We start from the raw sequence: 27,965 nt of genomic DNA, 5'->3' as shown, positions 1-27,965 counted from the left end.
AGAAGACTTGCAAACAAAGGACCTTTCTCTCTCTAAAGCTGTTAAAAATATGGAACGCTTCACGAATTTGCGTGTCATCCTTGCGCAGGGGCCATGCTAATCTTCTCTGTATCGTTCCAATTTTAGTATATGTGCCGCCGAAGCAAGCACACTTCATTCGAGAGCTTTCAATGTATATACACTCCCTGAATCTGCAGGCTTCAGACGTAGGGTGGCCTGAAAGCGCTGAGTGGATGGTCCAGTAAGCATTCAATTCTGAGACACATGGCAATAAGGCATGAGGCGTAACAATCCACTTCTATTCCCTATATTTGTGGTCCAAATCTTCACACATTGGAAGCATCTTCATTACGCCAGGTTGCAAAGGCTCATGGTCCAGACTACAGGCAAAGTGCATTGTGACATCACACTTCCTGGGGAACGTTGATGGAAAAGGTGAGTCAGCTGCACAGTAGGCTAGGTGAAGGCTTGTGGGAGTGGAATGGTGTTGTGGTGGGTTCCAGGGCAAAGAGAGCATATGACAAGGTGTCTTAATTTTCACCTGTATTTGAATAGTAAACGCCTTAGTGTTGTACTGGCCTGCTTACTAAGGAGTCCTCAGGCTCAGCCCCATACAGCTGTGGAACTGATGATGTTGAACCAGACTCTGTAAGAAACTGACGCTTATTTAAAATGTTTCTTTGCTGCTGGGTCTGCTTGGACTGGCGCTTATGTCCTTTTCTCTCCTAGGGTCCTTGGTGTAAGTTACGAAAACCTGACAGAACGTAACTTCAGTGGGGCAGGTAAGTTCACTTGCAGCTTCAGTGTGCGTTGTAAATGTGGTTACATATTGTGATAGAATGACGTTTTAAAACACAGACACACACACACACGAGGGCACGCATTCTCTAGCACTCTCTGAAGGACAAGGGGGAAAGTGCTCTTATGTGGGGCCAGTGGCGCAATGGATAACGCGTCTGACTACGGATCAGAAGATTGTAGGTTCGACTCCTATCTGGCTCGGAAGGGTTGCCAGACCCTTTTTTCAGGTAATTACTCTTGAGTTGTTAATTATCTCAGCCTTCTTGTAGGATGAACATTCCGGTGCAGGATGTGTCCAGCAATCGTTCCGTGGTAAGGAGGCTGTGATAGCAACTGTGGCAAGTCGAAAGTTTAATTATTGTACTGGATTCTATGAGCCTGACCTTTGAATGTTTCCCAAGCCTAAGCTTTTTGAACAAGAGAGGAAAACTTCACAACATGTGTTTTCTGGAGTGAAAATAGTTTTACTTCAAGGGTTGAGATGCGGGTCGCAGGGGATCTAAAAAATTGGTTGTGCAGGATTGGTAGGAACAACTGTTCAAGACACATGCCTTTTAGAACTCTCTTGAAAACTATAGAAATAAGCCCCGTGTGAAAAGGCCCCGGTGCAAGGGATAACAGGCCTTCTTTTGGATCTGAAGACTGCAGGTTTGAACCCTACGTAGACCTTGCACTTTTTCATCTTTTGCGCTTTTTTAATCAGTAGGCTGCAGTTCAATGCTCATCAGTACTACTACTCTTGGGCACAGGCAGATGTCATTCGATTGATGGCAGCCTCAATAACAAAGCAGGGGACGGCGGGCACACAATTATATGCACAATGAGGCAATGTCTTTGATTTGGTGGAAGAGAATTAGAATGCCTAGGTAGGGGGCGAAAAGTTACACTGCCTATGAAGGCAACCATTCTTGGAAAGAGCCTGCTTGCAGATGAAAGGAACATTTACCTCCAAAGAATCAATATCGTAAACAGCTCTCAAGGAAATACTACTGACTGGTGGAAGAGAAAGACTGTGGAGCAAGTACTTCCCGAACCATGGGCATTTCTGAGAGAAATGGGGGGAATGATTTCAAATGTTGCCCAGGCGTGGGTGTTGAAAAGTCCATCATAACCCCCCAGTAAATCTGAATTTTGAAACAGCCACGCGTTCACCATAAAGGGGTGCGCTGGTCTGGGATTTCACCAGGGGTCCTTGATCCTTCAAACTAGGTATCAAGGTCGTTAACACAGATGTGTGCCAGAGTCTGTGTGTGTGTGCGCTTGCACTTGATAGATGGCCCTTTTATTTTTGTGAGAATCATAATGCACTGAGCCAGTTCCTTGTTATCCATAGGCCAACACCTGACACACCCAGATGGAACCCAAGGCGGGGAGAGAGGTGGGTTAGAGCAGTTTCAAGAGCATTGTGCTCTTTCTGCCTTCTGCCCCTCTCATCCCCGATCGGCCAAAACCTCTCTAAAAGGCTGCAGGGTGAACATTTCATGGACCTCAGAAACTGAGGGAGGCCGGCCCAATGGGTCCTCCAAGGACCTATAGAACCCGGTGCCTCCCCTGGCCTGGTATTTCCAGCTTCCCCGAGCAATCTGGTGGCAAGGCTGACTTTAGCAGTCCTGCTGAAAAGGGGGTTCCCATATGGCCCAGAGGCCATCATTTGCATAGGCCCTACCCTTCTCTCTGCTCTGTCCTGCTTCCCACAAAGCAATGCGTCACTGGCAACAGTATAGAGTTGGGGGGCGGGGTGAAGGATAATGACAGGGAGGCTGGAAAATTGAAAGAAAGGTCACTGAAGTGCTGAAGTCTTCCTTGCTAAATGCAGCTGGGCACTGGCATTGGCCTGCAGGAGCAGTTAAAGGCTTACCTTTGCTACTGCAGTGGTAAACACCTTAAGAATGTTGAGGGGAGGGCAATTCAAAAATACAAATGGAAAGGAAGGCACTGGAAGTTGCTGTATTATTACAAGAAGACTTGCAAACAAAGGACCTTTCTCTCTCTAAAGCTGTTAAAAATATGGAACGCTTCACGAATTTGCGTGTCATCCTTGCGCAGGGGCCATGCTAATCTTCTCTGTATCGTTCCAATTTTAGTATATGTGCCGCCGAAGCAAGCACACTTCATGCGAGAGCTTTCAATGTATATACACTCCCTGAATCTGCAGGCTTCAGACGTAGGGTGGCCTGAAAGCGCTGAGTGGATGGTCCAGTAAGCATTCAATTCTGAGACACATGGCAATAAGGCATGAGGCGTAACAATCCACTTCTATTCCCTATATTTGTGGTCCAAATCTTCACACATTGGAAGCATCTTCATTACGCCAGGTTGCAAAGGCTCATGGTCCAGACTACAGGCAAAGTGCATTGTGACATCACACTTCCTGGGGAACGTTGATGGAAAAGGTGAGTCAGCTGCACAGTAGGCTAGGTGAAGGCTTGTGGGAGTGGAATGGTGTTGTGGTGGGTTCCAGGGCAAAGAGAGCATATGACAAGGTGTCTTAATTTTCACCTGTATTTGAATAGTAAACGCCTTAGTGTTGTACTGGCCTGCTTACTAAGGAGTCCTCAGGCTCAGCCCCATACAGCTGTGGAACTGATGATGTTGAACCAGACTCTGTAAGAAACTGACGCTTATTTAAAATGTTTCTTTGCTGCTGGGTCTGCTTGGACTGGCGCTTATGTCCTTTTCTCTCCTAGGGTCCTTGGTGTAAGTTACGAAAACCTGACAGAACGTAACTTCAGTGGGGCAGGTAAGTTCACTTGCAGCTTCAGTGTGCGTTGTAAATGTGGTTACATATTGTGATAGAATGACGTTTTAAAACACAGACACACACACACACGAGGGCACGCATTCTCTAGCACTCTCTGAAGGACAAGGGGGAAAGTGCTCTTATGTGGGGAAAGTGGCGCAATGGATAACGCGTCTGACCACGGATCAGAAGATTGTAGGTTCGACTCCTATCTGGCTCGGAAGGGTTGCCAGTCCCTTTTTTCAGGTAATTACTCTTGAGTTGTTAATTATCTCAGCCTTCTTGTAGGATGAACATTCCGGTGCAGGATGTGTCCAGCAATCGTTCCGTGGTAAGGAGGCTGTGATAGCAACTGTGGCAAGTCGAAAGTTTAATTATTGTACTGGATTCTATGAGCCTGACCTTTGAATGTTTCCCAAGCCTAAGCTTTTTGAACAAGAGAGGAAAACTTCACAACATGTGTTTTCTGGAGTGAAAATAGTTTTACTTCAAGGGTTGAGATGCGGGTCGCAGGGGATCTAAAAAATTGGTTGTGCAGGATTGGTAGGAACAACTGTTCAAGACACATGCCTTTTAGAACTCTCTTGAAAACTATAGAAATAAACCCCATGTGAAAAGGCCCCGGGTGAAAGGGATAACAGGCCTTCTTTTGGATCTGAAGACTGCAGGTTTGAACCCTACGTAGACCTTGCACTTTTTCATCTTTTGCGCTTTTTTAATCAGTAGGCTGCAGTTTAATGCTCATCAGTACTACTACTCTTGGGCACAGGCAGATGTCATTCGATTGATGGCAGCCTCAATAACAAAGCAGGGGACGGCGGGCACACAATTATATGCACAATGAGGCAATGTCTTTGATTTGGTGGAAGAGAATTAGAATGCCTAGGTAGGGGGTGAAAAGTTACACTGCCTCTGAAGGCAACCATTCTTGGAAAGAGCCTGCTTGCAGATGAAAGGAACATTTACCTCCAAAGAATCAATATCGTAAACAGCTCTCAAGGAAATACTACTGACTGGTGGAAGAGAAAGACTGTGGAGCAAGTACTTCCCGAACCATGGGCATTTCTGAGAGAAATGGGGGGAATGATTTCAAATGTTGCCCAGGCGTGGTTGTTGAAAAGTCCATCATAACCCCCAAGTAAATCTGAATTTTGAAACAGCCACGCGTTCACCATAAAGGGGTGCGCTGGTCTGGGATTTCACCAGGGGTCCTTGATCCTTCAAACTAGGTATCAAGGTCGTTAACACAGATGTGTGCCAGAGTCTGTGTCTGTGTGCGCTTGCACTTGATAGATGGCCCTTTTATTTTTGTGAGAATCATAATGCACTGAGCCAGTTCCTTGTTATCCATAGGCCAACACCTGACACACCCAGATGGAACCCAAGGCGGGGAGAGAGGTGGGTTAGAGCAGTTTCAAGAGCATTGTGCTCTTTCTGCCTTCTGCCCCTCTCATCCCCGATCGGCCAAAACCTCTCTAAAAGGCTGCAGGGTGAACATTTCATGGACCTCAGAAACTGAGGGAGGCCGGCCCAATGGGTCCTCCAAGGACCTATAGAACCCGGTGCCTCCCCTGGCCTGGTATTTCCAGCTTCCCCGAGCAATCTGGTGGCAAGGCTGACTTTAGCAGTCCTGCTGAAAAGGGGGTTCCCATATGGCCCAGAGGCCATCATTTGCATAGGCCCTACCCTTCTCTCTGCTCTGTCCTGCTTCCCACAAAGCAATGCGTCACTGGCAACAGTATAGAGTTGGGGGGCGGGGTGAAGGATAATGACAGGGAGGCTGGAAAATTGAAAGAAAGGTCACTGAAGTGCTGAAGTCTTCCTTGCTAAATGCAGCTGGGCACTGGCATTGGCCTGCAGGAGCAGTTAAAGGCTTACCTTTTCTACTGCAGTGGTAAACACCTTAAGAATGTTGAGGGGAGGGCAATTCAAAAATACAAATGGAAAGGAAGGCACTGGAAGTTGCTGTATTATTACAAGAAGACTTGCAAACAAAGGACCTTTCTCTCTCTAAAGCTGTTAAAAATATGGAACGCTTCACGAATTTGCGTGTCATCCTTGCGCAGGGGCCATGCTAATCTTCTCTGTATCGTTCCAATTTAAGTATATGTGCCGCCGAAGCAAGCACACTTCATGGGAGAGCTTTCAATGTATATACACTCCCTGAATCTGCAGGCTTCAGACGTAGGGTGGCCTGAAAGCGCTGAGTGGATGGTCCAGTAAGCATTCAATTCTGAGACACATGGCAATAAGGCATGAGGCGTAACAATCCACTTCTATTCCCTATATTTGTGGTCCAAATCTTCACACATTGGAAGCATCTTCATTACGCCAGGTTGCAAAGGCTCATGGTCCAGACTACAGGCAAAGTGCATTGTGACATCACACTTCCTGGGGAACGTTGATGGAAAAGGTGAGTCAGCTGCACAGTAGGCTAGGTGAAGGCTTGTGGGAGTGGAATGGTGTTGTGGTGGGTTCCAGGGCAAAGAGAGCATATGACAAGGTGTCTTAATTTTCACCTGTATTTGAATAGTAAACGCCTTAGTGTTGTACTGGCCTGCTTACTAAGGAGTCCTCAGGCTCAGCCCCATACAGCTGTGGAACTGATGATGTTGAACCAGACTCTGTAAGAAACTGACGCTTATTTAAAATGTTTCTTTGCTGCTGGGTCTGCTTGGACTGGCGCTTATGTCCTTTTCTCTCCTAGGGTCCTTGGTGTAAGTTACGAAAACCTGACAGAACGTAACTTCAGTGGGGCAGGTAAGTTCACTTGCAGCTTCAGTGTGCGTTGTAAATGTGGTTACATATTGTGATAGAATGACGTTTTAAAACACAGACACACACACACACGAGGGCACGCATTCTCTAGCACTCTCTGAAGGACAAGGGGGAAAGTGCTCTTATGTGGGGCCAGTGGGGCAATGGATAACTCGTCTGACTACGGATCAGAAGATTGTAGGTTCGACTCCTATCTGGCTCGGAAGGGTTGCCAGTCCCTTTTTTCAGGTAATTACTCTTGAGTTGTTAATTATCTCAGCCTTCTTGTAGGATGAACATTCCGGTGCAGGATGTGTCCAGCAATCGTTCCGTGGTAAGGAGGCTGTGATAGCAACTGTGGCAAGTCGAAAGTTTAATTATTGTACTGGATTCTATGAGCCTGACCTTTGAATGTTTCCCAAGCCTAAGCTTTTTGAACAAGAGAGGAAAACTTCACAACATGTGTTTTCTGGAGTGAAAATAGTTTTACTTCAAGGGTTGAGATGCGGGTCGCAGGGGATCTAAAAAATTGGTTGTGCAGGATTGGTAGGAACAACTGTTCAAGACACATGCCTTTTAGAACTCTCTTGAAAACTATAGAAATAAGCCCCGTGTGAAAAGGCCCCGGGTGAAAGGGATAACAGGCCTTCTTTTGGATCTGAAGACTGCAGGTTTGAACCCTACGTAGACCTTGCACTTTTTCATCTTTTGCGCTTTTTTAATCAGTAGGCTGCAGTTTAATGCTCATCAGTACTACTACTCTTGGGCACAGGCAGATGTCATTCGATTGATGGCAGCCTCAATAACAAAGCAGGGGACGGCGGGCACACAATTATATGCACAATGAGGCAATGTCTTTGATTTGGTGGAAGAGAATTAGAATGCCTAGGTAGGGGGCGAAAAGTTACACTGCCTCTGAAGGCAACCATTCTTGGAAAGAGCCTGCTTGCAGATGAAAGGAACATTTACCTCCAAAGAATCAATATCGTAAACAGCTCTCAAGGAAATACTACTGACTGGTGGAAGAGAAAGACTGTGGAGCAAGTACTTCCCGAACCATGGGCATTTCTGAGAGAAATGGGGGGAATGATTTCAAATGTTGCCCAGGCGTGGGTGTTGAAAAGTCCATCATAACCCCCCAGTAAATCTGAATTTTGAAACAGCCACGCGTTCACCATAAAGGGGTGCGCTGGTCTGGGATTTCACCAGGGGTCCTTGATCCTTCAAACTAGGTATCAAGGTCGTTAACACAGATGTGTGCCAGAGTCTGTGTGTGTGTGCGCTTGCACTTGATAGATGGCCCTTTTATTTTTGTGAGAATCATAATGCACTGAGCCAGTTCCTTGTTATCCATAGGCCAACACCTGACACACCCAGATGGAACCCAAGGCGGGGAGAGAGGTGGGTTAGAGCAGTTTCAAGAGCATTGTGCTCTTTCTGCCTTCTGCCCCTCTCATCCCCGATCGGCCAAAACCTCTCTAAAAGGCTGCAGGGTGAACATTTCATGGACCTCAGAAACTGAGGGAGGCCGGCCCAATGGGTCCTCCAAGGACCTATAGAACCCGGTGCCTCCCCTGGCCTGGTATTTCCAGCTTCCCCGAGCAATCTGGTGGCAAGGCTGACTTTAGCAGTCCTGCTGAAAAGGGGGTTCCCATATGGCCCAGAGGCCATCATTTGCATAGGCCCTACCCTTCTCTCTGCTCTGTCCTGCTTCCCACAAAGCAATGCGTCACTGGCAACAGTATAGAGTTGGGGGGCGGGGTGAAGGATAATGACAGGGAGGCTGGAAAATTGAAAGAAAGGTCACTGAAGTGCTGAAGTCTTCCTTGCTAAATGCAGCTGGGCACTGGCATTGGCCTGCAGGAGCAGTTAAAGGCTTACCTTTTCTACTGCAGTGGTAAACACCTTAAGAATGTTGAGGGGAGGGCAATTCAAAAATACAAATGGAAAGGAAGGCACTGGAAGTTGCTGTATTATTACAAGAAGACTTGCAAACAAAGGACCTTTCTCTCTCTAAAGCTGTTAAAAATATGGAACGCTTCACGAATTTGCGTGTCATCCTTGCGCAGGGGCCATGCTAATCTTCTCTGTATCGTTCCAATTTTAGTATATGTGCCGCCGAAGCAAGCACACTTCATTCGAGAGCTTTCAATGTATATACACTCCCTGAATCTGCAGGCTTCAGACGTAGGGTGGCCTGAAAGCGCTGAGTGGATGGTCCAGTAAGCATTCAATTCTGAGACACATGGCAATAAGGCATGAGGCGTAACAATCCACTTCTATTCCCTATATTTGTGGTCCAAATCTTCACACATTGGAAGCATCTTCATTACGCCAGGTTGCAAAGGCTCATGGTCCAGACTACAGGCAAAGTGCATTGTGACATCACACTTCCTGGGGAACGTTGATGGAAAAGGTGAGTCAGCTGCACAGTAGGCTAGGTGAAGGCTTGTGGGAGTGGAATGGTGTTGTGGTGGGTTCCAGGGCAAAGAGAGCATATGACAAGGTGTCTTAATTTTCACCTGTATTTGAATAGTAAACGCCTTAGTGTTGTACTGGCCTGCTTACTAAGGAGTCCTCAGGCTCAGCCCCATACAGCTGTGGAACTGATGATGTTGAACCAGACTCTGTAAGAAACTGACGCTTATTTAAAATGTTTCTTTGCTGCTGGGTCTGCTTGGACTGGCGCTTATGTCCTTTTCTCTCCTAGGGTCCTTGGTGTAAGTTACGAAAACCTGACAGAACGTAACTTCAGTGGGGCAGGTAAGTTCACTTGCAGCTTCAGTGTGCGTTGTAAATGTGGTTACATATTGTGATAGAATGACGTTTTAAAACACAGACACACACACACACGAGGGCACGCATTCTCTAGCACTCTCTGAAGGACAAGGGGGAAAGTGCTCTTATGTGGGGCCAGAGGGGCAATGGATAACTCGTCTGACTACGGATCAGAAGATTGTAGGTTCGACTCCTATCTGGCTCGGAAGGGTTGCCAGTCCCTTTTTTCAGGTAATTACTCTTGAGTTGTTAATTATCTCAGCCTTCTTGTAGGATGAACATTCCGGTGCAGGATGTGTCCAGCAATCGTTCCGTGGTAAGGAGGCTGTGATAGCAACTGTGGCAAGTCGAAAGTTTAATTATTGTACTGGATTCTATGAGCCTGACCTTTGAATGTTTCCCAAGCCTAAGCTTTTTGAACAAGAGAGGAAAACTTCACAACAAGTGTTTTCTGGAGTGAAAATAGTTTTACTTCAAGGGTTGAGATGCGGGTCGCAGGGGATCTAAAAAATTGGTTGTGCAGGATTGGTAGGAACAACTGTTCAAGACACATGCCTTTTAGAACTCTCTTGAAAACTATAGAAATAAGCCCCGTGTGAAAAGGCCCCGGGTGAAAGGGATAACAGGCCTTCTTTTGGATCTGAAGACTGCAGGTTTGAACCCTACGTAGACCTTGCACTTTTTCATCTTTTGCGCTTTTTTAATCAGTAGGCTGCAGTTTAATGCTCATCAGTACTACTACTCTTGGGCACAGGCAGATGTCATTCGATTGATGGCAGCCTCAATAACAAAGCAGGGGACGGCGGGCACACAATTATATGCACAATGAGGCAATGTCTTTGATTTGGTGGAAGGGAATTAGAATGCCTAGGTAGGGGGCGAAAAGTTACACTGCCTATGAAGGCAACCATTCTTGGAAAGAGCCTGCTTGCAGATGAAAGGAACATTTACCTCCAAAGAATCAATATCGTAAACAGCTCTCAAGGAAATACTACTGACTGGTGGAAGAGAAAGACTGTGGAGCAAGTACTTCCCGAACCATGGGCATTTCTGAGAGAAATGGGGGGAATGATTTCAAATGTTGCCCAGGCGTGGGTGTTGAAAAGTCCATCATAACCCCCCAGTAAATCTGAATTTTGAAACAGCCACGCGTTCACCATAAAGGGGTGCGCTGGTCTGGGATTTCACCAGGGGTCCTTGATCCTTCAAACTAGGTATCAAGGTCGTTAACACAGATGTGTGCCAGAGTCTGTGTGTGTGTGCGCTTGCACTTGATAGATGGCCCTTTTATTTTTGTGAGAATCATAATGCACTGAGCCAGTTCCTTGTTATCCATAGGCCAACACCTGACACACCCAGATGGAACCCAAGGCGGGGAGAGAGGTGGGTTAGAGCAGTTTCAAGAGCATTGTGCTCTTTCTGCCTTCTGCCCTTCTCATCCCCGATCGGCCAAAACCTCTCTAAAAGGCTGCAGGGTGAACATTTCATGGACCTCAGAAACTGAGGGAGGCCGGCCTAATGGGTCCTCCAAGGACCTATAGAACCCCGTGCCTCCCCTGGCCTGGTATTTCCAGCTTCCCCGAGCAATCTGGTGGCAAGGCTGACTTTAGCAGTCCTGCTGAAAAGGGGGTTCCCATATGGCCCAGAGGCCATCATTTGCATAGGCCCTACCCTTCTCTCTGCTCTGTCCTGCTTCCCACAAAGCAATGCGTCACTGGCAACAGTATAGAGTTGGGGGGCGGGGTGAAGGATAATGACAGGGAGGCTGGAAAATTGAAAGAAAGGTCACTGAAGTGCTGAAGTCTTCCTTGCTAAATGCAGCAGGGCACTGGCATTGGCCTGCAGGAGCAGTTAAAGGCTTACCTTTTCTACTGCAGTGGTAAACACCTTAAGAATGTTGAGGGGAGGGCAATTCAAAAATACAAATGGAAAGGAAGGCACTGGAAGTTGCTGTATTATTACAAGAAGACTTGCAAACAAAGGACCTTTCTCTCTCGAAAGCTGTTAAAAATATGGAACGCTTCACGAATTTGCGTGTCATCCTTGCGCAGGGGCCATGCTAATCTTCTCTGTATCGTTCCAATTTTAGTATATGTGCCGCCGAAGCAAGCACACTTCATTCGAGAGCTTTCAATGTATATACACTCCCTGAATCTGCAGGCTTCAGACGTAGGGTGGCCTGAAAGCGCTGAGTGGATGGTCCAGTAAGCATTCAATTCTGAGACACATGGCAATAAGGCATGAGGCGTAACAATCCACTTCTATTCCCTATATTTGTGGTCCAAATCTTCACACATTGGAAGCATCTTCATTACGCCAGGTTGCAAAGGCTCATGGTCCAGACTACAGGCAAAGTGCATTGTGACATCACACTTCCTGGGGAACGTTGATGGAAAAGGTGAGTCAGCTGCACAGTAGGCTAGGTGAAGGCTTGTGGGAGTGGAATGGTGTTGTGGTGGGTTCCAGGGCAAAGAGAGCATATGACAAGGTGTCTTAATTTTCACCTGTATTTGAATAGTAAACGCCTTAGTGTTGTACTGGCCTGCTTACTAAGGAGTCCTCAGGCTCAGCCCCATACAGCTGTGGAACTGATGATGTTGAACCAGACTCTGTAAGAAACTGACGCTTATTTAAAATGTTTCTTTGCTGCTGGGTCTGCTTGGACTGGCGCTTATGTCCTTTTCTCTCCTAGGGTCCTTGGTGTAAGTTACGAAAACCTGACAGAACGTAACTTCAGTGGGGCAGGTAAGTTCACTTGCAGCTTCAGTGTGCGTTGTAAATGTGGTTACATATTGTGATAGAATGACGTTTTAAAACACAGACACACACACACACGAGGGCACGCATTCTCTAGCACTCTCTGAAGGACAAGGGGGAAAGTGCTCTTATGTGGGGCCAGTGGCGCAATGGATTACGCGTCTGACTACGGATCAGAAGATTGTAGGTTCGACTCCTATCTGGCTCGGAAGGGTTGCCAGACCCTTTTTTCAGGTAATTACTCTTGAGTTGTTAATTATCTCAGCCTTCTTGTAGGATGAACATTCCGGTGCAGGATGTGTCCAGCAATCGTTCCGTGGTAAGGAGGCTGTGATAGCAACTGTGGCAAGTCGAAAGTTTAATTATTGTACTGGATTCTATGAGCCTGACCTTTGAATGTTTCCCAAGCCTAAGCTTTTTGAACAAGAGAGGAAAACTTCACAACATGTGTTTTCTGGAGTGAAAATAGTTTTACTTCAAGGGTTGAGATGCGGGTCGCAGGGGATCTAAAAAATTGGTTGTGCAGGATTGGTAGGAACAACTGTTCAAGACACATGCCTTTTAGAACTCTCTTGAAAACTATAGAAATAAGCCCCGTGTGAAAAGGCCCCGGGTGAAAGGGATAACAGGCCTTCTTTTGGATCTGAAGACTGCAGGTTTGAACCCTACGTAGACCTTGCACTTTTTCATCTTTTGCGCTTTTTTAATCAGTAGGCTGCAGTTTAATGCTCATCAGTACTACTACTCTTGGGCACAGGCAGATGTCATTCGATTGATGGCAGCCTCAATAACAAAGCAGGGGACGGCGGGCACACAATTATATGCACAATGAGGCAATGTCTTTGATTTGGTGGAAGGGAATTAGAATGCCTAGGTAGGGGGCGAAAAGTTACACTGCCTATGAAGGCAACCATTCTTGGAAAGAGCCTGCTTGCAGATGAAAGGAACATTTACCTCCAAAGAATCAATATCGTAAACAGCTCTCAAGGAAATACTACTGACTGGTGGAAGAGAAAGACTGTGGAGCAAGTACTTCCCGAACCATGGGCATTTCTGAGAGAAATGGGGGGAATGATTTCAAATGTTGCCCAGGCGTGGGTGTTGAAAAGTCCATCATAACCCCCCAGTAAATCTGAATTTTGAAACAGCCACGCGTTCACCATAAAGGGGTGCGCTGGTCTGGGATTTCACCAGGGGTCCTTGATCCTTCAAACTAGGTATCAAGGTCGTTAACACAGATGTGTGCCAGAGTCTGTGTGTGTGTGCGCTTGCACTTGATAGATGGCCCTTTTATTTTTGTGAGAATCATAATGCACTGAGCCAGTTCCTTGTTATCCATAGGCCAACACCTGACACACCCAGATGGAACCCAAGGCGGGGAGAGAGGTGGGTTAGAGCAGTTTCAAGAGCATTGTGCTCTTTCTGCCTTCTGCCCTTCTCATCCCCGATCGGCCAAAACCTCTCTAAAAGGCTGCAGGGTGAACATTTCATGGACCTCAGAAACTGAGGGAGGCCGGCCTAATGGGTCCTCCAAGGACCTATAGAACCCCGTGCCTCCCCTGGCCTGGTATTTCCAGCTTCCCCGAGCAATCTGGTGGCAAGGCTGACTTTAGCAGTCCTGCTGAAAAGGGGGTTCCCATATGGCCCAGAGGCCATCATTTGCATAGGCCCTACCCTTCTCTCTGCTCTGTCCTGCTTCCCACAAAGCAATGCGTCACTGGCAACAGTATAGAGTTGGGGGGCGGGGTGAAGGATAATGACAGGGAGGCTGGAAAATTGAAAGAAAGGTCACTGAAGTGCTGAAGTCTTCCTTGCTAAATGCAGCAGGGCACTGGCATTGGCCTGCAGGAGCAGTTAAAGGCTTACCTTTTCTACTGCAGTGGTAAACACCTTAAGAATGTTGAGGGGAGGGCAATTCAAAAATACAAATGGAAAGGAAGGCACTGGAAGTTGCTGTATTATTACAAGAAGACTTGCAAACAAAGGACCTTTCTCTCTCGAAAGCTGTTAAAAATATGGAACGCTTCACGAATTTGCGTGTCATCCTTGCGCAGGGGCCATGCTAATCTTCTCTGTATCGTTCCAATTTTAGTATATGTGCCGCCGAAGCAAGCACACTTCATTCGAGAGCTTTCAATGTATATACACTCCCTGAATCTGCAGGCTTCAGACGTAGGGTGGCCTGAAAGCGCTGAGTGGATGGTCCAGTAAGCATTCAATTCTGAGACACATGGCAATAAGGCATGAGGCGTAACAATCCACTTCTATTCCCTATATTTGTGGTCCAAATCTTCACACATTGGAAGCATCTTCATTACGCCAGGTTGCAAAGGCTCATGGTCCAGACTACAGGCAAAGTGCATTGTGACATCACACTTCCTGGGGAACGTTGATGGAAAAGGTGAGTCAGCTGCACAGTAGGCTAGGTGAAGGCTTGTGGGAGTGGAATGGTGTTGTGGTGGGTTCCAGGGCAAAGAGAGCATATGACAAGGTGTCTTAATTTTCACCTGTATTTGAATAGTAAACGCCTTAGTGTTGTACTGGCCTGCTTACTAAGGAGTCCTCAGGCTCAGCCCCATACAGCTGTGGAACTGATGATGTTGAACCAGACTCTGTAAGAAACTGACGCTTATTTAAAATGTTTCTTTGCTGCTGGGTCTGCTTGGACTGGCGCTTATGTCCTTTTCTCTCCTAGGGTCCTTGGTGTAAGTTACGAAAACCTGACAGAACGTAACTTCAGTGGGGCAGGTAAGTTCACTTGCAGCTTCAGTGTGCGTTGTAAATGTGGTTACATATTGTGATAGAATGACGTTTTAAAACACAGACACACACACACACGAGGGCACGCATTCTCTAGCACTCTCTGAAGGACAAGGGGGAAAGTGCTCTTATGTGGGGCCAGTGGCGCAATGGATTACGCGTCTGACTACGGATCAGAAGATTGTAGGTTCGACTCCTATCTGGCTCGGAAGGGTTGCCAGACCCTTTTTTCAGGTAATTACTCTTGAGTTGTTAATTATCTCAGCCTTCTTGTAGGATGAACATTCCGGTGCAGGATGTGTCCAGCAATCGTTCCGTGGTAAGGAGGCTGTGATAGCAACTGTGGCAAGTCGAAAGTTTAATTATTGTACTGGATTCTATGAGCCTGACCTTTGAATGTTTCCCAAGCCTAAGCTTTTTGAACAAGAGAGGAAAACTTCACAACATGTGTTTTCTGGAGTGAAAATAGTTTTACTTCAAGGGTTGAGATGCGGGTCGCAGGGGATCTAAAAAATTGGTTGTGCAGGATTGGTAGGAACAACTGTTCAAGACACATGCCTTTTAGAACTCTCTTGAAAACTATAGAAATAAGCCCCGTGTGAAAAGGCCCCGGGTGAAAGGGATAACAGGCCTTCTTTTGGATCTGAAGACTGCAGGTTTGAACCCTACGTAGACCTTGCACTTTTTCATCTTTTGCGCTTTTTTAATCAGTAGGCTGCAGTTTAATGCTCATCAGTACTACTACTCTTGGGCACAGGCAGATGTCATTCGATTGATGGCAGCCTCAATAACAAAGCAGGGGACGGCGGGCACACAATTATATGCACAATGAGGCAATGTCTTTGATTTGGTGGAAGAGAATTAGAATGCCTAGGTAGGGGGCGAAAAGTTACACTGCCTATGAAGGCAACCATTCTTGGAAAGAGCCTGCTTGCAGATGAAAGGAACATTTACCTCCAAAGAATCAATATCGTAAACAGCTCTCAAGGAAATACTACTGACTGGTGGAAGAGAAAGACTGTGGAGCAAGTACTTCCCGAACCATGGGCATTTCTGAGAGAAATGGGGGGAATGATTTCAAATGTTGCCCAGGCGTGGGTGTTGAAAAGTCCATCATAACCCCCCAGTAAATCTGAATTTTGAAACAGCCACGCGTTCACCATAAAGGGGTGCGCTGGTCTGGGATTTCACCAGGGGTCCTTGATCCTTCAAACTAGGTATCAAGGTCGTTAACACAGATGTGTGCCAGAGTCTGTGTGTGTGTGCGCTTGCACTTGATAGATGGCCCTTTTATTTTTGTGAGAATCATAATGCACTGAGCCAGTTCCTTGTTATCCATAGGCCAACACCTGACACACCCAGATGGAACCCAAGGCGGGGAGAGAGGTGGGTTAGAGCAGTTTCAAGAGCATTGTGCTCTTTCTGCCTTCTGCCCCTCTCATCCCCGATCGGCCAAAACCTCTCTAAAAGGCTGCAGGGTGAACATTTCATGGACCTCAGAAACTGAGGGAGGCCGGCCCAATGGGTCCTCCAAGGACCTATAGAACCCGGTGCCTCCCCTGGCCTGGTATTTCCAGCTTCCCCGAGCAATCTGGTGGCAAGGCTGACTTTAGCAGTCCTGCTGAAAAGGGGGTTCCCATATGGCCCAGAGGCCATCATTTGCATAGGCCCTACCCTTCTCTCTGCTCTGTCCTGCTTCCCACAAAGCAATGCGTCACTGGCAACAGTATAGAGTTGGGGGGCGGGGTGAAGGATAATGACAGGGAGGCTGGAAAATTGAAAGAAAGGTCACTGAAGTGCTGAAGTCTTCCTTGCTAAATGCAGCAGGGCACTGGCATTGGCCTGCAGGAGCAGTTAAAGGCTTACCTTTTCTACTGCAGTGGTAAACACCTTAAGAATGTTGAGGGGAGGGCAATTCAAAAATACAAATGGAAAGGAAGGCACTGGAAGTTGCTGTATTATTACAAGAAGACTTGCAAACAAAGGACCTTTCTCTCTCGAAAGCTGTTAAAAATATGGAACGCTTCACGAATTTGCGTGTCATCCTTGCGCAGGGGCCATGCTAATCTTCTCTGTATCGTTCCAATTTTAGTATATGTGCCGCCGAAGCAAGCACACTTCATTCGAGAGCTTTCAATGTATATACACTCCCTGAATCTGCAGGCTTCAGACGTAGGGTGGCCTGAAAGCGCTGAGTGGATGGTCCAGTAAGCATTCAATTCTGAGACACATGGCAATAAGGCATGAGGCGTAACAATCCACTTCTATTCCCTATATTTGTGGTCCAAATCTTCACACATTGGAAGCATCTTCATTACGCCAGGTTGCAAAGGCTCATGGTCCAGACTACAGGCAAAGTGCATTGTGACATCACACTTCCTGGGGAACGTTGATGGAAAAGGTGAGTCAGCTGCACAGTAGGCTAGGTGAAGGCTTGTGGGAGTGGAATGGTGTTGTGGTGGGTTCCAGGGCAAAGAGAGCATATGACAAGGTGTCTTAATTTTCACCTGTATTTGAATAGTAAACGCCTTAGTGTTGTACTGGCCTGCTTACTAAGGAGTCCTCAGGCTCAGCCCCATACAGCTGTGGAACTGATGATGTTGAACCAGACTCTGTAAGAAACTGACGCTTATTTAAAATGTTTCTTTGCTGCTGGGTCTGCTTGGACTGGCGCTTATGTCCTTTTCTCTCCTAGGGTCCTTGGTGTAAGTTACGAAAACCTGACAGAACGTAACTTCAGTGGGGCAGGTAAGTTCACTTGCAGCTTCAGTGTGCGTTGTAAATGTGGTTACATATTGTGATAGAATGACGTTTTAAAACACAGACACACACACACACGAGGGCACGCATTCTCTAGCACTCTCTGAAGGACAAGGGGGAAAGTGCTCTTATGTGGGGCCAGTGGCGCAATGGATAACTCGTCTGACTACGGATCAGAAGATTGTAGGTTCGACTCCTATCTGGCTCGGAAGGGTTGCCAGACCCTTTTTTCAGGTAATTACTCTTGAGTTGTTAATTATCTCAGCCTTCTTGTAGGATGAACATTCCGGTGCAGGATGTGTCCAGCAATCGTTCCGTGGTAAGGAGGCTGTGATAGCAACTGTGGCAAGTCGAAAGTTTAATTATTGTACTGGATTCTATGAGCCTGACCTTTGAATGTTTCCCAAGCCTAAGCTTTTTGAACAAGAGAGGAAAACTTCACAACATGTGTTTTCTGGAGTGAAAATAGTTTTACTTCAAGGGTTGAGATGCGGGTCGCAGGGGATCTAAAAAAATGGTTGTGCAGGATTGGTAGGAACAACTGTTCAAGACACATGCCTTTTAGAACTCTCTTGAAAACTATAGAAATAAGCCCCGTGTGAAAAGGCCCCGGGTGAAAGGGATAACAGGCCTTCTTTTGGATCTGAAGACTGCAGGTTTGAACCCTACGTAGACCTTGCACTTTTTCATCTTTTGCGCTTTTTTAATCAGTAGGCTGCAGTTTAATGCTCATCAGTACTACTACTCTTGGGCACAGGCAGATGTCATTCGATTGATGGCAGCCTCAATAACAAAGCAGGGGACGGCGGGCACACAATTATATGCACAATGAGGCAATGTCTTTGATTTGGTGGAAGAGAATTAGAATGCCTAGGTAGGGGGCGAAAAGTTACACTGCCTATGAAGGCAACCATTCTTGGAAAGAGCCTGCTTGCAGATGAAAGGAACATTTACCTCCAAAGAATCAATATCGTAAACAGCTCTCAAGGAAATACTACTGACTGGTGGAAGAGAAAGACTGTGGAGCAAGTACTTCCCGAACCATGGGCATTTCTGAGAGAAATGGGGGGAATGATTTCAAATGTTGCCCAGGCGTGGGTGTTGAAAAGTCCATCATAACCCCCCAGTAAATCTGAATTTTGAAACAGCCACGCGTTCACCATAAAGGGGTGCGCTGGTCTGGGATTTCACCAGGGGTCCTTGATCCTTCAAACTAGGTATCAAGGTCGTTAACACAGATGTGTGCCAGAGTCTGTGTGTGTGTGCGCTTGCACTTGATAGATGGCCCTTTTATTTTTGTGAGAATCATAATGCACTGAGCCAGTTCCTTGTTATCCATAGGCCAACACCTGACACACCCAGATGGAACCCAAGGCGGGGAGAGAGGTGGGTTAGAGCAGTTTCAAGAGCATTGTGCTCTTTCTGCCTTCTGCCCCTCTCATCCCCGATCGGCCAAAACCTCTCTAAAAGGCTGCAGGGTGAACATTTCATGGACCTCAGAAACTGAGGGAGGCCGGCCCAATGGGTCCTCCAAGGACCTATAGAACCCGGTGCCTCCCCTGGCCTGGTATTTCCAGCTTCCCCGAGCAATCTGGTGGCAAGGCTGACTTTAGCAGTCCTGCTGAAAAGGGGGTTCCCATATGGCCCAGAGGCCATCATTTGCATAGGCCCTACCCTTCTCTCTGCTCTGTCCTGCTTCCCACAAAGCAATGCGTCACTGGCAACAGTATAGAGTTGGGGGGCGGGGTGAAGGATAATGACAGGGAGGCTGGAAAATTGAAAGAAAGGTCACTGAAGTGCTGAAGTCTTCCTTGCTAAATGCAGCTGGGCACTGGCATTGGCCTGCAGGAGCAGTTAAAGGCTTACCTTTGCTACTGCAGTGGTAAACACCTTAAGAATGTTGAGGGGAGGGCAATTCAAAAATACAAATGGAAAGGAAGGCACTGGAAGTTGCTGTATTATTACAAGAAGACTTGCAAACAAAGGACCTTTCTCTCTCTAAAGCTGTTAAAAATATGGAACGCTTCACGAATTTGCGTGTCATCCTTGCGCAGGGGCCATGCTAATCTTCTCTGTATCGTTCCAATTTTAGTATATGTGCCGCCGAAGCAAGCACACTTCATGCGAGAGCTTTCAATGTATATACACTCCCTGAATCTGCAGGCTTCAGACGTAGGGTGGCCTGAAAGCGCTGAGTGGATGGTCCAGTAAGCATTCAATTCTGAGACACATGGCAATAAGGCATGAGGCGTAACAATCCACTTCTATTCCCTATATTTGTGGTCCAAATCTTCACACATTGGAAGCATCTTCATTACGCCAGGTTGCAAAGGCTCATGGTCCAGACTACAGGCAAAGTGCATTGTGACATCACACTTCCTGGGGAACGTTGATGGAAAAGGTGAGTCAGCTGCACAGTAGGCTAGGTGAAGGCTTGTGGGAGTGGAATGGTGTTGTGGTGGGTTCCAGGGCAAAGAGAGCATATGACAAGGTGTCTTAATTTTCACCTGTATTTGAATAGTAAATGCCTTAGTGTTGTACTGGCCTGCTTACTAAGGAGTCCTCAGGCTCAGCCCCATACAGCTGTGGAACTGATGATGTTGAACCAGACTCTGTAAGAAACTGACGCTTATTTAAAATGTTTCTTTGCTGCTGGGTCTGCTTGGACTGGCGCTTATGTCCTTTTCTCTCCTAGGGTCCTTGGTGTAAGTTACGAAAACCTGACAGAACGTAACTTCAGTGGGGTAGGTAAGTTCACTTGCAGCTTCAGTGTGCGTTGTAAATGTGGTTACATATTGTGATAGAATGACGTTTTAAAACACAGACACACACACACACGAGGGCACGCATTCTCTAGCACTCTCTGAAGGACAAGGGGGAAAGTGCTCTTATGTGGGGCCAGTGGCGCAATGGATAACGCGTCTGACTACGGATCAGAAGATTGTAGGTTCGACTCCTATCTGGCTCGGAAGGGTTGCCAGTCCCTTTTTTCAGGTAATTACTCTTGAGTTGTTAATTATCTCAGCCTTCTTGTAGGATGAACATTCCGGTGCAGGATGTGTCCAGCAATTGTTCCGTGGTAAGGAGGCTGTGATAGCAACTGTGGCAAGTCGAAAGTTTAATTATTGTACTGGATTCTATGAGCCTGACCTTTGAATGTTTCCCAAGCCTAAGCTTTTTGAACAAGAGAGGAAAACTTCACAACATGTGTTTTCTGGAGTGAAAATAGTTTTACTTCAAGGGTTGAGATGCGGGTCGCAGGGGATCTAAAAAATTGGTTGTGCAGGATTGGTAGGAACAACTGTTCAAGACACATGCCTTTTAGAACTCTCTTGAAAACTATAGAAATAAGCCCCATGTGAAAAGGCCCCGGGTGAAAGGGATAACAGGCCTTCTTTTGGATCTGAAGACTGCAGGTTTGAACCCTACGTAGACCTTGCACTTTTTCATCTTTTGCGCTTTTTTAATCAGTAGGCTGCAGTTTAATGCTCATCAGTACTACTACTCTTGGGCACAGGCAGATGTCATTCGATTGATGGCAGCCTCAATAACAAAGCAGGGGACGGCGGGCACACAATTATATGCACAATGAGGCAATGTCTTTGATTTGGTGGAAGAGAATTAGAATGCCTAGGTAGGGGGCGAAAAGTTACACTGCCTCTGAAGGCAACTATTCTTGGAAAGAGCCTGCTTGCAGATGAAAGGAACATTTACCTCCAAAGAATCAATATCGTAAACAGCTCTCAAGGAAATACTACTGACTGGTGGAAGAGAAAGACTGTGGAGCAAGTACTTCCCGAACCATGGGCATTTCTGAGAGAAATGGGGGGAATGATTTCAAATGTTGCCCAGGCGTGGTTGTTGAAAAGTCCATCATAACCCCCCAGTAAATCTGAATTTTGAAACAGCCACGCGTTCACCATAAAGGGGTGCGCTGGTCTGGGATTTCACCAGGGGTCCTTGATCCTTCAAACTAGGTATCAAGGTCGTTAACACAGATGTGTGCCAGAGTCTGTGTGTGTGTGCGCTTGCACTTGACAGATGGCCCTTTTATTTTTGTGAGAATCATAATGCACTGAGCCAGTTCCTTGTTATCCATAGGCCAACACCTGACACACCCAGATGGAACCCAAGGCGGGGAGAGAGGTGGGTTAGAGCAGTTTCAAGAGCATTGTGCTCTTTCTGCCTTCTGCCCCTCTCATCCCCGATCGGCCAAAACCTCTCTAAAAGGCTGCAGGGTGAACATTTCATGGACCTCAGAAACTGAGGGAGGCCGGCCCAATGGGTCCTCCAAGGACCTATAGAACCCGGTGCCTCCCCTGGCCTGGTATTTCCAGCTTCCCCGAGCAATCTGGTGGCAAGGCTGACTTTAGCAGTCCTGCTGAAAAGGGGGTTCCCATATGGCCCAGAGGCCATCATTTGCATAGGCCCTACCCTTCTCTCTGCTCTGTCCTGCTTCCCACAAAGCAATGCGTCACTGGCAACAGTATAGAGTTGGGGGGCGGGGTGAAGGATAATGACAGGGAGGCTGGAAAATTGAAAGAAAGGTCACTGAAGTGCTGAAGTCTTCCTTGCTAAATGCAGCTGGGCACTGGCATTGGCCTGCAGGAGCAGTTAAAGGCTTACCTTTTCTACTGCAGTGGTAAACACCTTAAGAATGTTGAGGGGAGGGCAATTCAAAAATACAAATGGAAAGGAAGGCACTGGAAGTTGCTGTATTATTACAAGAAGACTTGCAAACAAAGGACCTTTCTCTCTCTAAAGCTGTTAAAAATATGGAACGCTTCACGAATTTGCGTGTCATCCTTGCGCAGGGGCCATGCTAATCTTCTCTGTATCGTTCCAATTTTAGTATATGTGCCGCCGAAGCAAGCACACTTCATGGGAGAGCTTTCAATGTATATACACTCCCTGAATCTGCAGGCTTCAGACGTAGGGTGGCCTGAAAGCGCTGAGTGGATGGTCCAGTAAGCATTCAATTCTGAGACACATGGCAATAAGGCATGAGGCGTAACAATCCACTTCTATTCCCTATATTTGTGGTCCAAATCTTCACACATTGGAAGCATCTTCATTACGCCAGGTTGCAAAGGCTCATGGTCCAGACTACAGGCAAAGTGCATTGTGACATCACACTTCCTGGGGAATGTTGATGGAAAAGGTGAGTCAGCTGCACAGTAGGCTAGGTGAAGGCTTGTGGGAGTGGAATGGTGTTGTGGTGGGTTCCAGGGCAAAGAGAGCATATGACAAGGTGTCTTAATTTTCACCTGTATTTGAATAGTAAACGCCTTAGTGTTGTACTGGCCTGCTTACTAAGGAGTCCTCAGGCTCAGCCCCATACAGCTGTGGAACTGATGATGTTGAACCAGACTCTGTAAGAAACTGACGCTTATTTAAAATGTTTCTTTGCTGCTGGGTCTGCTTGGACTGGCGCTTATGTCCTTTTCTCTCCTAGGGTCCTTGGTGTAAGTTACGAAAACCTGACAGAACGTAACTTCAGTGGGGCAGGTAAGTTCACTTGCAGCTTCAGTGTGCGTTGTAAATGTGGTTACATATTGTGATAGAATGACGTTTTAAAACACAGACACACACACACACGAGGGCACGCATTCTCTAGCACTCTCTGAAGGACAAGGGGGAAAGTGCTCTTATGTGGGGCCAGTGGGGCAATGGATAACTCGTCTGACTACGGATCAGAAGATTGTAGGTTCGACTCCTATCTGGCTCGGAAGGGTTGCCAGTCCCTTTTTTCAGGTAATTACTCTTGAGTTGTTAATTATCTCAGCCTTCTTGTAGGATGAACATTCCGGTGCAGGATGTGTCCAGCAATCGTTCCGTGGTAAGGAGGCTGTGATAGCAACTGTGGCAAGTCGAAAGTTTAATTATTGTACTGGATTCTATGAGCCTGACCTTTGAATGTTTCCCAAGCCTAAGCTTTTTGAACAAGAGAGGAAAACTTCACAACATGTGTTTTCTGGAGTGAAAATAGTTTTACTTCAAGGGTTGAGATGCGGGTCGCAGGGGATCTAAAAAATTGGTTGTGCAGGATTGGTAGGAACAACTGTTCAAGACACATGCCTTTTAGAACTCTCTTGAAAACTATAGAAATAAGCCCCGTGTGAAAAGGCCCCGGGTGAAAGGGATAACAGGCCTTCTTTTGGATCTGAAGACTGCAGGTTTGAACCCTACGTAGATCTTGCACTTTTTCATCTTTTGCGCTTTTTTAATCAGTAGGCTGCAGTTTAATGCTCATCAGTACTACTACTCTTGGGCACAGGCAGATGTCATTCGATTGATGGCAGCCTCAATAACAAAGCAGGGGACGGCGGGCACACAATTATATGCACAATGAGGCAATGTCTTTGATTTGGTGGAAGAGAATTAGAATGCCTAGGTAGGGGGCGAAAAGTTACACTGCCTATGAAGGCAACCATTCTTGGAAAGAGCCTGCTTGCAGATGAAAGGAACATTTACCTCCAAAGAATCAATATCGTAAACAGCTCTCAAGGAAATACTACTGACTGGTGGAAGAGAAAGACTGTGGAGCAAGTACTTCCCGAACCATGGGCATTTCTGAGAGAAATGGGGGGAATGATTTCAAATGTTGCCCAGGCGTGGGTGTTGAAAAGTCCATCATAACCCCCCAGTAAATCTGAATTTTGAAACAGCCACGCGTTCACCATAAAGGGGTGCGCTGGTCTGGGATTTCAACAGGGGTCCTTGATCCTTCAAACAAGGTATCAAGGTCGTTAACACAGATGTGTGCCAGAGTCTGTGTGTGTGTGCGCTTGCACTTGATAGATGGCCCTTTTATTTTTGTGAGAATCATAATGCACTGAGCCAGTTCCTTGTTATCCATAGGCCAACACCTGACACACCCAGATGGAACCCAAGGCGGGGAGAGAGGTGGGTTAGAGCAGTTTCAAGAGCATTGTGCTCTTTCTGCCTTCTGCCCCTCTCATCCCCGATCGGCCAAAACCTCTCTAAAAGGCTGCAGGGTGAACATTTCATGGACCTCAGAAACTGAGGGAGGCCGGCCCAATGGGTCCTCCAAGGACCTATAGAACCCGGTGCCTCCCCTGGCCTGGTATTTCCAGCTTCCCCGAGCAATCTGGTGGCAAGGCTGACTTTAGCAGTCCTGCTGAAAAGGGGGTTCCCATATGGCCCAGAGGCCATCATTTGCATAGGCCCTACCCTTCTCTCTGCTCTGTCCTGCTTCCCACAAAGCAATGCGTCACTGGCAACAGTATAGAGTTGGGGGGCGGGGTGAAGGATAATGACAGGGAGGCTGGAAAATTGAAAGAAAGGTCACTGAAGTGCTGAAGTCTTCCTTGCTAAATGCAGCAGGGCACTGGCATTGGCCTGCAGGAGCAGTTAAAGGCTTACCTTTTCTACTGCAGTGGTAAACACCTTAAGAATGTTGAGGGGAGGGCAATTCAAAAATACAAATGGAAAGGAAGGCACTGGAAGTTGCTGTATTATTACAAGAAGACTTGCAAACAAAGGACCTTTCTCTCTCGAAAGCTGTTAAAAATATGGAACGCTTCACGAATTTGCGTGTCATCCTTGCGCAGGGGCCATGCTAATCTTCTCTGTATCGTTCCAATTTTAGTATATGTGCCGCCGAAGCAAGCACACTTCATTCGAGAGCTTTCAATGTATATACACTCCCTGAATCTGCAGGCTTCAGACGTAGGGTGGCCTGAAAGCGCTGAGTGGATGGTCCAGTAAGCATTCAATTCTGAGACACATGGCAATAAGGCATGAGGCGTAACAATCCACTTCTATTCCCTATATTTGTGGTCCAAATCTTCACACATTGGAAGCATCTTCATTACGCCAGGTTGCAAAGGCTCATGGTCCAGACTACAGGCAAAGTGCATTGTGACATCACACTTCCTGGGGAACGTTGATGGAAAAGGTGAGTCAGCTGCACAGTAGGCTAGGTGAAGGCTTGTGGGAGTGGAATGGTGTTGTGGTGGGTTCCAGGGCAAAGAGAGCATATGACAAGGTGTCTTAATTTTCACCTGTATTTGAATAGTAAACGCCTTAGTGTTGTACTGGCCTGCTTACTAAGGAGTCCTCAGGCTCAGCCCCATACAGCTGTGGAACTGATGATGTTGAACCAGACTCTGTAAGAAACTGACGCTTATTTAAAATGTTTCTTTGCTGCTGGGTCTGCTTGGACTGGCGCTTATGTCCTTTTCTCTCCTAGGGTCCTTGGTGTAAGTTACGAAAACCTGACAGAACGTAACTTCAGTGGGGCAGGTAAGTTCACTTGCAGCTTCAGTGTGCGTTGTAAATGTGGTTACATATTGTGATAGAATGACGTTTTAAAACACAGACACACACACACACGAGGGCACGCATTCTCTAGCACTCTCTGAAGGACAAGGGGGAAAGTACTCTTATGTGGGGCCAGTGGCGCAATGGATAACGCGTCTGACTACGGATCAGAAGATTGTAGGTTCGACTCCTATCTGGCTCGGAAGGGTTGCCAGACCCTTTTTTCAGGTAATTACTCTTGAGTTGTTAATTATCTCAGCCTTCTTGTAGGATGAACATTCCGATGCAGGATGTGTCCAGCAATCGTTCCGTGGTAAGGAGGCTGTGATAGCAACTGTGGCAAGTCGAAAGTTTAATTATTGTACTGGATTCTATGAGCCTGACCTTTGAATGTTTCCCAAGCCTAAGCTTTTTGAACAAGAGAGGAAAACTTCACAACATGTGTTTTCTGGAGTGAAAATAGTTTTACTTCAAGGGTTGAGATGCGGGTCGCAGGGGATCTAAAAAAATGGTTGTGCAGGATTGGTAGGAACAACTGTTCAAGACACATGCCTTTTAGAACTCTCTTGAAAACTATAGAAATAAGTCCCGTGTGAAAAGGCCCCGGGTGAAAGGGATAACAGGCCTTCTTTTGGATCTGAAGACTGCAGGTTTGAACCCTACGTAGACCTTGCACTTTTTCATCTTTTGCGCTTTTTTAATCAGTAGGCTGCAGTTTAATGCTCATCAGTACTACTACTCTTGGGCACAGGCAGATGTCATTCGATTGATGGCAGCCTCAATAACAAAGCAGGGGACGGCGGGCACACAATTATATGCACAATGAGGCAATGTCTTTGATTTGGTGGAAGAGAATTAGAATGCCTAGGTAGGGGGCGAAAAGTTACACTGCCTATGAAGGCAACCATTCTTGGAAAGAGCCTGCTTGCAGATGAAAGGAACATTTACCTCCAAAGAATCAATATCGTAAACAGCTCTCAAGGAAATACTACTGACTGGTGGAAGAGAAAGACTGTGGAGCAAGTATTTCCCGAACCATGGGCATTTCTGAGAGAAATGGGGGGAAGGATTTCAAATGTTGCCCAGGCGTGGGTGTTGAAAAGTCCATCATAACCCCCCAGTAAATCTGAATTTTGAAACAGCCACGCGTTCACCATAAAGGGGTGCGCTGGTCTGGGATTTCACCAGGGGTCCTTGATCCTTCAAACTAGGTATCAAGGTCGTTAACACAGATGTGTGCCAGAGTCTGTGTGTGTGTGCGCTTGCACTTGATAGATGGCCCTTTTATTTTTGTGAGAATCATAATGCACTGAGCCAGTTCCTTGTTATCCATAGGCCAACACCTGACACACCCAGATGGAACCCAAGGCGGGGAGAGAGGTGGGTTAGAGCAGTTTCAAGAGCATTGTGCTCTTTCTGCCTTCTGCCTTCTGCCTTCTGCCTTCTGCCTTCTGCCTTCTGCCTTCTGCCTTCTGCCTTCTGCCTTCTGCCTTCTGCCTTCTGCCCCTCTCATCCCCGATCGGCCAAAACCTCTCTAAAAGGCTGCAGGGTGAACATTTCATGGACCTCAGAAACTGAGGGAGGCCGGCCGGCCCAATGGGTCCTCCAAGGACCTATAGAACCCGGTGCCTCCCCTGGCCTGGTATTTCCAGCTTCCCCGAGCAATCTGGTGGCAAGGCTGACTTTAGCAGTCCTGCTGAAAAGGGGGTTCCCATATGGCCCAGAGGCCATCATTTGCATAGGCCCTACCCTTCTCTCTGCTCTGTCCTGCTTCCCACAAAGCAATGCGTCACTGGCAACAGTATAGAGTTGGGGGGCGGGGTGAAGGATAATGACAGGGAGGCTGGAAAATTGAAAGAAAGGTCACTGAAGTGCTGAAGTCTTCCTTGCTAAATGCAGCTGGGCACTGGCATTGGCCTGCAGGAGCAGTTAAAGGCTTACCTTTGCTACTGCAGTGGTAAACACCTTAAGAATGTTGAGGGGAGGGCAATTCAAAAATACAAATGGAAAGGAAGGCACTGGAAGTTGCTGTATTATTACAAGAAGACTTGCAAACAAAGGACCTTTCTCTCTCTAAAGCTGTTAAAAATATGGAACGCTTCACGAATTTGCGTGTCATCCTTGCGCAGGGGCCATGCTAATCTTCTCTGTATCGTTCCAATTTTAGTATATGTGCCGCCGAAGCAAGCACACTTCATGCGAGAGCTTTCAATGTATATACACTCCCTGAATCTGCAGGCTTCAGACGTAGGGTGGCCTGAAAGCGCTGAGTGGATGGTCCAGTAAGCATTCAATTCTGAGACACATGGCAATAAGGCATGAGGCG

The 27,965-nt window shown here is 46.9% G+C and overlaps 16 non-coding genes across 16 annotated transcripts; 5 read left to right on the top strand and 11 right to left on the bottom strand.

The window, feature by feature from the left end:
• Nucleotides 1-43: 43 nt before the first annotated feature.
• Nucleotides 44-150, bottom strand: LOC138297831 (U6 spliceosomal RNA). Its single transcript, XR_011204370.1, has one exon. It is a non-coding gene; the product is annotated as a U6 spliceosomal RNA (small nuclear RNA).
• A 779-nt stretch (nt 151-929) lies between these two features.
• On the top strand, nt 930-1,002 carry TRNAR-ACG (transfer RNA arginine (anticodon ACG)). Its single transcript has one exon. It is a non-coding gene; the product is annotated as a tRNA-Arg (tRNA).
• A 1,800-nt stretch (nt 1,003-2,802) lies between these two features.
• Nucleotides 2,803-2,909, bottom strand: LOC138297830 (U6 spliceosomal RNA). The gene has a single exon (XR_011204369.1). It is a non-coding gene; the product is annotated as a U6 spliceosomal RNA (small nuclear RNA).
• A 2,653-nt stretch (nt 2,910-5,562) lies between these two features.
• Nucleotides 5,563-5,669, bottom strand: LOC138297876 (U6 spliceosomal RNA). Its single transcript, XR_011204413.1, has one exon. It is a non-coding gene; the product is annotated as a U6 spliceosomal RNA (small nuclear RNA).
• A 2,653-nt stretch (nt 5,670-8,322) lies between these two features.
• LOC138297829 (U6 spliceosomal RNA) lies at nt 8,323-8,429 on the bottom strand. Its single transcript, XR_011204368.1, has one exon. It is a non-coding gene; the product is annotated as a U6 spliceosomal RNA (small nuclear RNA).
• A 2,653-nt stretch (nt 8,430-11,082) lies between these two features.
• Nucleotides 11,083-11,189, bottom strand: LOC138297828 (U6 spliceosomal RNA). Its single transcript, XR_011204367.1, has one exon. It is a non-coding gene; the product is annotated as a U6 spliceosomal RNA (small nuclear RNA).
• A 779-nt stretch (nt 11,190-11,968) lies between these two features.
• On the top strand, nt 11,969-12,041 carry TRNAR-ACG (transfer RNA arginine (anticodon ACG)). The gene has a single exon. It is a non-coding gene; the product is annotated as a tRNA-Arg (tRNA).
• Nucleotides 12,042-13,842: 1,801 nt separating this feature from the next.
• On the bottom strand, nt 13,843-13,949 carry LOC138297827 (U6 spliceosomal RNA). The gene has a single exon (XR_011204366.1). It is a non-coding gene; the product is annotated as a U6 spliceosomal RNA (small nuclear RNA).
• A 779-nt stretch (nt 13,950-14,728) lies between these two features.
• TRNAR-ACG (transfer RNA arginine (anticodon ACG)) lies at nt 14,729-14,801 on the top strand. Its single transcript has one exon. It is a non-coding gene; the product is annotated as a tRNA-Arg (tRNA).
• Nucleotides 14,802-16,602: 1,801 nt separating this feature from the next.
• LOC138297825 (U6 spliceosomal RNA) lies at nt 16,603-16,709 on the bottom strand. The gene has a single exon (XR_011204364.1). It is a non-coding gene; the product is annotated as a U6 spliceosomal RNA (small nuclear RNA).
• Nucleotides 16,710-19,362: 2,653 nt separating this feature from the next.
• On the bottom strand, nt 19,363-19,469 carry LOC138297824 (U6 spliceosomal RNA). The gene has a single exon (XR_011204363.1). It is a non-coding gene; the product is annotated as a U6 spliceosomal RNA (small nuclear RNA).
• A 779-nt stretch (nt 19,470-20,248) lies between these two features.
• Nucleotides 20,249-20,321, top strand: TRNAR-ACG (transfer RNA arginine (anticodon ACG)). The gene has a single exon. It is a non-coding gene; the product is annotated as a tRNA-Arg (tRNA).
• Nucleotides 20,322-22,122: 1,801 nt separating this feature from the next.
• Nucleotides 22,123-22,229, bottom strand: LOC138297823 (U6 spliceosomal RNA). The gene has a single exon (XR_011204362.1). It is a non-coding gene; the product is annotated as a U6 spliceosomal RNA (small nuclear RNA).
• Nucleotides 22,230-24,882: 2,653 nt separating this feature from the next.
• LOC138297822 (U6 spliceosomal RNA) lies at nt 24,883-24,989 on the bottom strand. The gene has a single exon (XR_011204361.1). It is a non-coding gene; the product is annotated as a U6 spliceosomal RNA (small nuclear RNA).
• A 779-nt stretch (nt 24,990-25,768) lies between these two features.
• On the top strand, nt 25,769-25,841 carry TRNAR-ACG (transfer RNA arginine (anticodon ACG)). Its single transcript has one exon. It is a non-coding gene; the product is annotated as a tRNA-Arg (tRNA).
• A 1,882-nt stretch (nt 25,842-27,723) lies between these two features.
• LOC138297821 (U6 spliceosomal RNA) lies at nt 27,724-27,830 on the bottom strand. The gene has a single exon (XR_011204360.1). It is a non-coding gene; the product is annotated as a U6 spliceosomal RNA (small nuclear RNA).
• Nucleotides 27,831-27,965: the final 135 nt, after the last annotated feature.

Source organism: Pleurodeles waltl, chromosome 5 (genome assembly GCF_031143425.1).
Source record: "Pleurodeles waltl isolate 20211129_DDA chromosome 5, aPleWal1.hap1.20221129, whole genome shotgun sequence".
In the NCBI taxonomy this organism is placed as follows: Eukaryota; Metazoa; Chordata; class Amphibia; order Caudata; family Salamandridae; genus Pleurodeles; species Pleurodeles waltl.
This window is presented reverse-complemented; position numbering and strand designations above follow the sequence as displayed.